Raw genomic sequence first — 12,942 nt, 5'->3', positions numbered from 1 at the left:
GTGGGGTCAGGTGCTGTGACCACCAGCACCACGCCAGACCGCCTTTGTCTCCACAGCGGCGATGTTTACTACACAACCGCGCCAGCTACTAGTTTGAGGCTGAGTGGACCTGGCGGTGAGACGGCTCAGGGACCGGTTCAGAGAATCGTCACCGATGTTTGGGTGGCCGCGAGCGGGAATCCAACTCGCTCCCACCACCCAAACACCAGCACGCATTTCATTCTAAAACACTCTCGCTACAAGCTGACACAATCCACAAGCACACAAAACTCACCGTGTGTCATTAGACTTTGAAAATTAATTGAATGCGATGGAGAGAGAAAATAAACGCTGCGAGTGTGAGGAGGCCTTCACGTCGTCGGTGGCGGGGTTTGTTGACCCCCCCCCCCCCCACGGGTTGCTAGGCAACAGGCGCCCTAAAGGGACTCGGTAGAAACTCGGCGCGTTTTCCGAATCTGAACTTCTGAACGTAACTGGAGTAATCCGATGAGCTGTAAAGCGGCTTTCTTTGTTTTTGAGGGGGGGCTGGGGGGGGGGGAGTTCTCTCTCTCTCACAGATGGTTCAGAAGCTTGCGGCTCTTGAAATATTGAAGCGGGGGAGGAGGGGTTGTGTTTGTGTTTACTGAATTCGAACCAAAAAAATGTCTCTTTGTTATTTTGTTTGCCAACCGCTGACCATGGGAGTCCAGTTTACAATGGGAGTCCAGTTTACCATGGGAGTCCGGTTTACCATGGGAGTCCGGTTTACCATGGGAGTGCAGTTTACCATATGGAGTCCGGTTTACCATGGGAGTCCAGTTTACCATGGGAGTCCGGTTTACGATGGGAGTCCAGTTTACCATGGGAGTCCAGTTCACCATGGGAGTCCAGTTTACCATGGAAGTCCAGTTCACCATAGAAGTCCAGTTCACCATAGGAGTCTAGTTTACCATGGGAGTCCAGTTTACCATGGGAGTCCAGTTCACCATGGGAGTCCAGTTTACCATGGGAGTCCAGTTCACCATGGGAGTCCAGTTTACCATGGAAGTCCAGTTCACCATAGGAGTCTAGCTTACCATGGGAGTCCAGTTTACCATGGGAGTCCAGTGCACCATGGGAGTCCAGTTTACCATGGGAGTCCAGTTCACCATGGGAGTCCAGTTTACCATGGGAGTCTGGTTTACCATGGGAGTCCAGTTTACCATGGGAATCCGGTTTACCATGGGAGTCCAGTTTACCATGGGAGTCCGGTTTACCATGGGAGTCCAGTTTACCATGGAAGTCCAGTTTACCATGGATGTCCGGTTTACCATGGCAGTCCGGTTTAACATGGGAGTCCAGTTTACTATGGGAGTCCGGTTTACCATGGGAGTCCAGTTTACCATGGGAGTCCGGTTTACCATGGTAGTCCAGTTTACCGTGTAAGTCCAGTTTACCATGGGAGTGCAGTTTACCATATGGAGTCCGGTTTACCATGGGAGTCCGGTTTACGATGGGAGTCCAGTTTACCATGGGATTCCAGTTTACCATGGAAGTCCAGTTTACCGTGGGAGTCCGGTTTACCATGGGAGTCCGGTTTACCATGGATGTCCGGTTTACCATGGGAGTCCGGTTTACCATGGGAGTCCAGTTTACCATGGGAGTCCAGTTTACCATGAGAGTTCGGTTTACCATGGGAGTCCGGTTTACCATGGGAGTCCAGTTTACTGTGTAAGTCCAGTTTACCATGGGAGTCCGGTTTACCATGGGAGTGCAGTTTACCATATAGAGTTCGGTTTACCATGGGAGTCCGGTTTACCATGGGAGTCCAGTTTACCATGGGAGTCCAGTTTACCATGAGAGTTCGGTTTACCATGGGAGTCCGGTTTACCATGGGAGTCCAGTTTACCATGGGAGTCCAGTTTACCATGAGCAGGAGTCGGCAACATTCGTCTCTGGAGCAGCATGCGGCTTTTTACGGATGGTTTCGTGACGTTATTTATTTAGGACCGTCTCGTATTTACATGTATTACAACTATTGAACGCTGCGTTTTTTTTTACCGAATTTGAGAAAACGGCTTTTATTGTTATTTGAGTTGCCTACCCTGCATTAAGTCAATAGAGAACACAAACGTACTGTGTATTCAGCTGCAAAAGTATTTTTTTTATTTTAGAAATTTGACTGCACATACGGTCCTCGTGATTTATAAATAACTTACATTTTGTAAGAACCAAGATGATAAAAGTTGCTCACTGAATTAATTACATTTATTATACGTTTGCTGCGTTTGCAGTTGTGTACAAGTAATTGTACTTTGGTCTTGAATAGTTATTAAAAGTTTTATCGTGAAAAATATCGCTGAATAAAAATAAATTTTCAGAGTATAACAATCAAATATTTTAAGATATACCGTTGATGCAACATTTCAAAGAAAACATATTGTAGTGTTCCCGACAGTATCCTAAAATATTTCAACCTTTATATTATTTTTTTTAAATAAACATGCCATAGTCATGTTGGTCAGGCCCTGGCTAAGAAATTATAGACTGGTGGCATTCCCTTTTCAGCAGGTGACAATCGCTACCAAATATATAAATTACATAAATAAATGACCGTAATATTTCATAAAAGCCCCCTACGGCAAAAGCCATCTTTATAAGAACTGGATAATCTCAATCAGGCCAGTATTTAATAGAGTACTGTATGAGAACGCGCACACCTCATGTTAACGTCACAACGTCAATATGTCAGGTCAGCACAAAAAGTAATAGAGCTATTGTATTTTTGGGTCACTCAAAAGTGATAAATATGTCACTACCCATTATGACCTCTTGATATAATACATGTTTTACTCTTCTCTGTAATTAATTTGCATTTTCAATGCAGGGGCAGAGGAGGTAATACAGCCCAAAGTCAATCACAACGTATCGAATTTCATAAAAGACAGCTCACAGCAATATATAACTTTTATCTACTGATCAATACAGAGTCCAATGCAGTTACGTTACAATGCAGTATGACACCATGAAGGTGCAATTTACATTTTCATTTACAACTCATTGTCAATCTCGTAATCTTCAGCTGAAATATCTCTGTCAGCACAAGAGATGGCTCTATATGGCAGCAATTACCAGATCTGCTCCAATTATAAAATCTACGGGTATAAGGTAATCTTTTGCATGCATGTGCAACGGTGTTATTGGGCGAACGTACACCGTCTCCGGGTGATAGCTACTACTTACCAATAGGGGGCGGTCAACGGGCTGAGCAGTAGCAAGGGAGTATAGTTCATAGTTCATTTATTTGGTATAGCCCTGTGAGCCATTCGGCTCTTGAATCGGGTGCAACCGCAACAAACAAAAACATGAACAAGAAAATATCTTAAAGTGATTGTGACTGTGCAAACAGAAAATCCAGGAAAAGAACATCAAAATATTCCTGAAATAGCACCGTACACCAACGCTGTGTGCAAAAATCCCAGTGGGATGCAAGTCAAATAACAACAACAACCACAAGACAACTAAGATTAAGGCCATCAGTCTAATGTTTTCGAAATCACCAAAATAAAAGCCATAAATGCAATGTAACAGTGACCATAGGGACTGTGACCAAATTATTAACAATTAACCACATAAATAAATAATAACACCAAAATCTAGAGCCATATTTTAGGCCACTGAATAAGTGACAGCTAGGGGTGTACAACTCCTCTAGAGGAGTTTTGAGTGAAGATCTCATAGGTAGTGATTCAAGTTGCAGTTAATTGGCAATAGCATTCCAGACCCTGGGGGCATCAATAGCAAAGGTCCTTCCTCCGGTTTTTGTACGGCAATAGGGAATGTGAAGCTGGTAAATGAGCGAAGACCTGAGGTCAAATTTGTTCTTTGAAACAGAGAGGAGATCCAGTAGGTAGTCTGCGGATTTTTGTAAGTACATCGTGAATAAATAAGATCTGGTGCACAAGCCGTCGAATATTAAGAGATGTTAAGTTTGACCCAATGTGGTGAGTCCTATATGGGCAGTTCAATGCAAATCTTAAGGCCGAGTAATAGATGGAATCAAGCTTCTTCAGTACAGTACTTGGGGCTGATTTATACACAATGTCACAGTAGTCAAGTAGAGGCAGTATGGTAGCTTGTATCAATTCCAAACGGAACATTGGGGGGAAGCAGTGACCCAAGGGGCCAACAGTCAGCCGGGAAAACGGATCCTGGAACGAATGGGCACAGCCCCTGTGGGAGAATGATGTCACCCTTCCAGAACCTGGTGAAAGGTTCGGGAAGGGAGGCGTGGCTAGGGCGGAGCAAGCCACAGAGCAGGATAAAAGGCCAGACCCCGGGAGGGTGCGGGCAGTACGTGCCAGCTGAAGACAGAAGAGCCAGTGAAAACTGAAGACCGGTTAGCTAGGACCCTGAGACTCATCTGATCCACCGTCCTTATCAGGGCCGGGCAGAGTGAGCCAGTGGTGCGACCCTGGAAGCCCCAGAGCCCGACGTCCTTATCAGGGCCGGGTCCGTGTGGCTGGTGGTCGAGACCTGTACCTTGGCTGAGTCAGGTCAGCTAGCCTTCCCGAGGACCCTCTTAGCCGGAGGACCCGAGACCATAGCCTAGGAGTAGGGCGAGTTAGCCATAGGCGTACCTCCCCAGCTAGCAGCTGGTGAGGGGGCCATTACCCCTTCAAGTGGAAGGCTGTATTGCAGTGTATCGCGTTGTGTTAAGCCCTTGTAATAAATAAGCGTTGCCTCTACCGAGTCGTCTACGCCGTCATAAAGAACCCACTACACATGCATACATATAGGTCAATTGAGATACAATAAAAAATGGACACGGTTAATAATTTAGTTTCATGCCAAACAGGGAAACAAATTAAACTAGTGCATTCAAATGTTGGATAATGATCTTCATAAACCACAACAATATTGTTACACTAGCCTTTTGCCCATCCTAGGATGGAAGCTGTAATATTAAAGATGTACATTTACGTGTTCTTGTGTGATTGTAACTTTTTTTAGGAATTGTTGCACATACATTTTTCTTAACTTAAAACATTTAATTAAGGGCTTTGGAAGATTTCTCGGCATACGATATTTTGTGTGAATCTCAGTTGACTATCCTTGATGAACACTTTGATCCGCTTAGCATTTTTAGATCTAGACGGAGCCACGTATAACTGTCCATGGGAAAATACGGGTTAATTGAGATAAATACCCACATTTTCAAAAGTCAGACCCTGGCACTTGTTGATCGTCATCGCATACGCAGGAATTATCGGAATTTGTCGTCGTTTCAGTATGAAAGGAAGAGTGACGTCACTTGGAGCTAGGTCGATTTTCGGATGAAAACGATTTTGCCTCGGTTGCATTCCGATACAATATCTGCGGTGATTAAGTTATTTTGTAATGATTTGACCATCAAACGCATTCCATTGCAAAGACCGTTCTTGGTGTTCAGATTTCGCAGCAGCATGATGATAACGCCTGTCTTCAGTGCCAATGTGTGTGGCGGCATTCCAGAAGGCGTTTGATCGTGAATACATTCTGGAGGGTAATTCAATGCGTCCGCAGGATCTTCCGACACGATCGAGTCAGAGCTTAAATAATTTTAGCACGGACTCTTGTGTATTTTGTGCAATTTTAAAAGGCACACTATCTGTGTCAAAATAATTAGAATAAACACTTCACGTAACTTTAGCACTGCTTCGAACTCACCTGAAGCTTTGAACTGACAAATTTTTCTTCCCTGATGGACGATTGATAGCAAAAGGTGAAGAAAATAGACTGCTGATACTGTCAGAAGTTTTCAATAAAAACAAAACATAACCGTTAAAGTTACAAACAAATTGACCAGAGTATTATTGTATCTTGTGTAAATTTAATGGCAGTGATTCTTGCACAAAACCACGTCATAAAACACGTCACTTCATGTCACTGTAGCACTGTATTTAACTCGCCTTCAATTACTTCAAAATCACAGCTCTGCTACTTTATTTTCTTCTGCTTTCACTCGCTGGGGTTGAAAACAATTTGAATTCGATACAATATCTTGAAAATCACGGAGAAATGTATATATTTTATCATAATTTAGAAACAAAAATTAGACTTACCTTTTGTTTCAAGTGCTGAAGAAATAAAGACACCAAAAGCACTTTGTTGCCGCGTATAATTATTTATTTGATACAATTTAAATAAAGAAACGTCAAATTTTAAGCGAATTTGCGTTGGAAAAATGTTTCTCCCCTCGACCTGGGGGGAGTGTAAAAATCCACCCGCTCCTGAATATTCATGAGGGGGGGGGCCTCTTTCGCAGTGACGTCACGTACGGATGGAGCACTGTGCTTAATTAGATGAATTTTTGACCGTCACTTTCTGTAAAGAAACGTCATATTTGAAGCGACTTTGCGAAAAAAATAAATCTTTCCGCTCGACCTTCATCTGCTGCGTGAGTGTAAAAATCCATTCGCTCATGATTATTTTATTATTAATGAGGGGGGGGGGAATGTGGTAAAAAATATAAAACAATAGTATGTTAATGCAGTTGCTTCTAAAACACGCGACAGAAATAGAATATGTGCATCATGGTAAACCACCCAACAGCGACAAACTATAAATTGAGAAAACCTTCATGATGGTGAGCGGGCTCGGGTAAAACTACGTGACCGGGAGTCGGAGCCATTCCCTGTCCACCTTGGGTTGCAACAGGGATGTCCTCTGGCTCCCACATTATTAAACATCTTTCTCGACCACGTGGTTCGTGAAGCCTTTGCTGGCTGTACCAGAGGAATTTCCATCTGGTACAGATACAATGGGAGGCTGATCGATGCCCGGGTGCGGTCAGTGATGCTATGGTGGCAATAAAGTGACAATTGACAATGCCTTTGAAGATTCCAAATTATGTAAAGTATTGTCTTTTCAACATATGAGAAAATATCACTAAAATATTGGAAAGAGTGCTGCATCCAGAGACTGCACGTTTGCGGTATGGAAAACAAGGCTCACCGTGCTTGAGTGAACGGCTGCGTCAAGGCATTGTCGCTAAACTGAATGTGACAAAGACCTTGAGCAACTGTCTCTCTCCCAAGAGAGAAAACGAAAGCACCCAATAACACCTTAGGCCACAAACAAAAACTGGACACCAAAAGTCGAGTCACGAAATGCCAAAGCCAAGGTGATTTGGGCTACTAGGGAAAAAAACTTTTGTGTCCATAATATGCAAAAATGCATGGCACCACTGCCCAGTCCAGCATTTGAGGTTCCAGCTGTCATGATGGGGCCACATACATATTCAATAGCCCATGAAATGTAATCATCACTTGCAGTCATGTTGTATTTCACCATTACAAATGCTGCTGGGCTAAAATGGAAAATAAAAATATATAATGTACCGTATATATATGTAGTAAGTCCAACTGGATCGCAGACGTTATCTTAGGAGCAACACTATTTATTTACACAATGGTACGTAACATAACACAATCTGCACTCGGGTCTTGAATGCCCATCTAACCACGCTACAGCAGAACTAAACACGGTTCGCTATCCCGGTCCGGACCACAAGCTGGGTCCCGGACCGTGTGGCTAGGGGCTTCTTCTCCCCGACGTGGATCTTCATCACCAGCACACGAAGACCCTCGAGCTCCTCACGGGGCCCTCGTTATATGCCCCCGGGCTGAGGCTGGCTCCGCCCTTCACCCCGCCCACCTTCCAGGTCTCTCGAGCTCCTTCTCGAAGGTTCCCGAGAGCTCTTTTGGACCACGTGACCGTCCCGCGGCCTCTGTCCACCGGTGGCCCCCCTCCAATATCATCCGGTCACGTGTCAGCAGGTCAACCAGCGTATCATGCCCCAAGGTAACCCTGGCTGGCTGACGCTCCCTCTCGCTCCCTCACCGGGAGCCCGCACCGCACACTGCTCGCGGTGCCTCCGCGCTAACCAGCACTCACCCAAGCCCCGCGAGGGCTGGTACTACATCCCGTAACCCGGGCTGCCCATAATGACAACACATTACCCGCCATGGCTTCGCAAACCCCGGCACCATACAGTGACAAGCACAGTCACTACATATACGTACACTTGGTGCCATGCGCTCTCTGACAAAACGCACATTTTTATTCAAGAAAGGTCATCCAAGAGACCGTTCTATGGGCATATTGCTGCCAGTTGAGATAGAGCAAACAATCATGGGAATGTTGCACCAAATAGGTAAGTGCCTGGAAAATACCAGCCTCATGTTAGACGCTTGCCTGCATTCTGTCCGTTTAACCTACTTCAAGGTCGTTCATAGTGAAGCTTGTTCTTTTGTCAATTTGATAAAAGGGCATAAACATGCAATCATACTCTTATATAAGCGCACAACCTTATCTATCTGCGATGAACGCTGCACTTTCCGTAGTTTTCATGCAGAGGGCGCTGCAAACCTCCACGCGCCCCCTGCATGAACGACGGAGGCGCAGGGACAGACGTTCGATTACTTTAGAATGGATCTGCAGGCAAAAGTCCGCATCGAACCGAACTACTTAACGACGAGAGAAAATTCACACGAAATGTGCTTTTCATTGAAGTCTTCCAGATGTAAAATGATATAAGCTTTTAATGAAGAAATACAATTATCTCATTCAAAACATAATACAATTCAAAGATGTTCCATTTTAAATCTTCAAAACAGAGCATAGGGTGCTTGTGAATGCGTCGTTCGTGTGCAATTTTTGTGACTTTCCTGGCCGAAGGCCGTAAATGGTTGTGAGGGGGCACCTGAGGGGGCACCACAGGTGCCCCCGAACAACCCCTAGTGTCATATATTCACACACACAAATGATGCATCACACAAACTATCCATCCGTTGTATCCACAACTAACCAAGAATACATATGAAATGTCCATTTAATTGTAATATACACCTTACCCACAGTTTTTCATATTACATTTTAACCTCTACTTCTCCAGAAATTACATGATATGTCAGGTTGTTTCAGTAAGTAAAGAGAATTCCATAACCTCTGTCAATGGGGTTTTAGTAAAATTCAATAATAATTAAGATGACCGTTACTCGTGCCCAATATTTTTTGTTACAGATTTTTCCATGAGATTGGACACAATCTAGATTTAAAACTAATTTATTTACATCTGCTTTTTGTCTGTTTGTTGTACTTCCCCCACACGTCCAATTAGCATGGTTAGCTTCCTGCCGTGCGATAGAAATTCAACACGCATAGATATATAAGTATTCATATATTTATCCGCTGATGGTGTGGAAGCAAGTGAAATTTGTGAGACAATATTTACTATAGGCGAAATGGCTTTAATCGGAATGTTAAGCATGTTTGTTATGATGATATAAGCAGTGCCGGATTAAGCTAGTGCGGGGCCTGTAGCATATTTTATGAAGGGGCCTTAAATAAAAAAACATAAGTATTAAAACACACGTTTTTTTCTTGAATAGTAAAGCAATTGTATGTTTTATTATTACACGCTTTTATTGAACTCACTCTCTCTGTTGTATCCTCAAATCTTGTAACTCAGTTTCTACCCACTTCCCAATGTGCTATCGACTGTAAACTTGGTATACTTATGTCATACTGATGACAATACTATATTCTATCATTAAAAATAAAAAAATATATTTTTTAACAATCTTTTTAATATGTTATGTTTCGGCTTGGCTCTAATTGTCTACGCTCAACTCACGTTGACTTTAAATCACCACGGCTCCTTACGTTGTGGCAAGCTTTGGGGCCACTTCCTGGAGTCGTGGAGTTCTGCCATTACTCGTACGGTACATTTCATTAAAGCATGTTTTTAAAAAAGTATTTTCAAATATTACTTATTCATTTGCTATACAGCCAGATGATACCACAAATCGCTCACCTTAAACACCCAGTTGTTCATAAAAGTAGGCAGTATAGTACTATAGTAATAGAGCAAGTGCAGAATCACTGAACCGAAATTGATAGCTTGAAAGCATTTAGCGCGGGGCCCTTGAAAGTGCGGGGCCCGTAGCATGTGTAGCTACTTTTGCCCCTAGGATGATCCGGCACTGGATATCAGTGGTAGGCCAGTTCATACTTTCCTTCCAGCCAATCTCTCATGTTGAGAGGATACTTTTTGTATGAGACTGACATTCATTGGTAATACAGAGGACTGTTGAGAAAATTAATGGTGTTTCAGCATAATAAATGCACAACCCCAATTAACACGTGCAATAGTGGAGTTGTTGGGAAAGATTTAGTCAGATGTTCTGGAATATTTGGCATATGATCCAGACAGACTTCGGACAACAAGAAACTATATGGAAGAAGGTTCAACAATGTTGAGGAAAAATCAGTAGTTTAGCCGTGGCTTAAGGACCAACCAAAAGGCGTTTGTATTGCTGGTAGAGTATTTGAAACACTTTAGTATATATCAGAGATTTTTTTTTAAAACATGACATGATGTTACATTTTCTAAACCTGCTTCAGAAAATGTGTGTGCATGTGTGCATAAGTAGACTCGGGTCTAAAATGAGTACCTGGTCCAATGTTGGAACATTATCACTCGGGAGACATGTGGCTCTGCGTACGTAATCCTGGCCATGCCACCCTCCCCATATTCTGTGACAGCCTTGTTAGATGCTTGTAAATTACAATGGAAAGCTAATTGACCCAATGTTGTATTTCTGTGCTTAAAACAATACTATTAAAAATTATCTATGCCTCAGGTTTCCTGACTGGCCGCTGAATGGGCTGCTTTCCACCCCAACAATAAACAATTTTCATAAAATCACTCGAAATAAACTACCAATTGTTTTCTGGCCTATATACATGTAAAGGTGAAGAGGTATTACAGTGGTTCGTGCATTGGTCTAGAAACCCGGTGAGCCGAGTCCAATACCTATCCACCCGCTCTGACCAATGTGGTGAAATATGATCAAACAAGCCCTATAATTGACACAGAATATATAATGTATTATCCAGCAGTGGACTGACAAGGGCTGTCAATTGTATTCGTTATTTATTTACGTGTACCTGACTTAAGATAAATCTAATAGAAAAAAAATTATACTTTTACGATGGCATTAACTAATCTATCCAATGTCTATTGACAGCTGGGCTGACACTAAAGAATTCAATGTGCATGAGATATGTCCAAACCATCGGAGTAGAACTATTCAGTTTCATCCTCCTGTCTTTTCCAAATGAGATTTGAGTGCATTCCAGCTTGAAGTCAAACTTAATCCACATGGCCCATGTTGCTTATACAGGAAGTTAATTATGTTCTAATAACAAAACAAAGTTCCTAACAAAAAATTATGCTCATTCTCTTTTCACTTGTTATGATACCAATTTACATTTATATATCTTTCGCATTAGACAATGTATCTTATATATTACAACATTGTGTTCCTTACACACAAAAAGGTTTTTAACCAGGAGCTCGTTAAGACAAAGCTTTTTTTGTTCAAGAGAAAATACCTTGGAGATTAAAATACGAAGCAAAATAAAACCACAATCATTAAATCAGAAATGACAAATGCGTTTATTTTACATAATCTAAAATGTACAACAATCACAATAAACGCTTTCTAACTGTAAATTCCAAACAAATGGCGAACATCTAGTGCTCTAATACATTAAAGCACATTGCCCATAATGGGTTCATTCATTTATATATTGCACTACACAGAAATGTACACACGTTTCAACACATTAATGCAAACGTAGCTAATTGTAATGTATACAGCCGGAGAACAAACTCCCTCGCAGCTGGTGTAACTCAAAGATGAGAATATTGGGGACAGCACAAATGCCGGTTGAAGGCTGCCTTAGCACCCTGGTAATCACAGAGAAGCTGTTTGAAAGCGGATTAAACTTTAAGCGATTAAACGTCAGAAAGAGAGGAGGCTTAATTAAGATGCAATGTCTAATTTAAAAAGCGTTCACAGGAATGGCAAATGGTGATTTTTTTAACGTGAAATGAAAATTAATAATTATAGTTTGTTTGGGTTAGATCGCGAAAGTTTAAACGTGTCGTGAACGACACATTGCTCGCGAAAGCCTACGTATCGCATTGATGAAGATGTGCACATTATTCTGAGTATACGAGATCGTTGCTGGTGTTACTGCCTAGCGAGCTCTGTGCTAGGCAGAAATGTGATTTGGGGCAGATTCGCATCCCTGGCAAGACAAGACACGAAAAAATGAGATGTCCCGACCATGTTTACCAGCTGCTGCAGACCACCGGATTCAAATTCGTAATCTGCAACAGCCAGCTAACACAAATTGCCCCTCCACCCAAACACACACCAACCTGACTATGTGTTGACACTGGGGGGCTAACTCCGCATGTTGATCGACCACAACTTGGAAATCTCGGTTTTCCAGCATTGCTTTTGCATTCGGGCAAAATCGTGGTTAATCGCCTTTTTTGGCACCGTGGAAGGCGCACGAGGACCACCACCACCACCAGCAGCATCTGCAACAACACCCAACGTGGAGGAAGTTCGGAGAGACAACGGAGCAGGGCAACAAGTCGGGCAAGCAGGTCAGAAGGGTGCCTGACACGTGTGGCACTGATGCTGCCCACGACACGGACGCCACTCTTCTGCTACGTTCCTGGTGTTTACTTCCTGCCAGCTGAAGTTGCGTGCTCATGGCGTGAATGTGCATCGCACGGTAGATGTCCTCGACGCTAGTTTATCCTGAGAGAAGTGTCATGGGGAAGATGTACCGTGTGCCACCTCTTGTCCACATTGTAGAGGGCAGCAATTTCTAAACCCACTTCAAATACGAGTACTGTAATCTTCGTCGAACAACAGTCAAACTAATATTTTAATCATCAGCGCTAAAAGTTTGCGAAATTAAGTGCAGAACAAAATGTAGTAATTATAATAACAAGTTACACGTAAGGAGCCTTTCACTAATGTCTCAAGATTAATGTTAAAGGAAGGCCAATCGAGAAGGAGGGCTAAATAGAATAAACTGACTCGAGAAAATGCGTTTTGGACGCGACTTAAA

The 12,942-nt window shown here is 42.8% G+C and overlaps 1 protein-coding gene across 2 annotated transcripts in view; it reads right to left on the bottom strand.

The window, feature by feature from the left end:
• The window catches only part of PACRGL (parkin coregulated like), a 41,449-nt gene extending 41,028 nt beyond the window's left edge, over nt 1–421 (bottom strand). For both annotated transcript variants that reach the window (XM_032952061.2, XM_032952062.2), the window contains exon 1: nt 275–421. The gene's annotated coding sequence lies outside the window, so the exon portion shown is untranslated. The remainder of the gene's footprint in view (nt 1–274) is intronic.
• Between the last annotated feature and the right edge of the window lie 12,521 nt (nt 422–12,942).

Source organism: Petromyzon marinus, chromosome 11, assembly GCF_048934315.1.
Source record: "Petromyzon marinus isolate PM22_M1 ecotype Great Lakes invasive population chromosome 11, UKy_Petmar_22M1.pri1.0, whole genome shotgun sequence".
Classification (NCBI taxonomy): domain Eukaryota; kingdom Metazoa; phylum Chordata; class Hyperoartia; order Petromyzontiformes; family Petromyzontidae; genus Petromyzon; species Petromyzon marinus.
The sequence above is the reverse complement of the archived record's forward strand: the minus strand, read 5'-3'. Positions and strand labels throughout refer to the sequence as shown.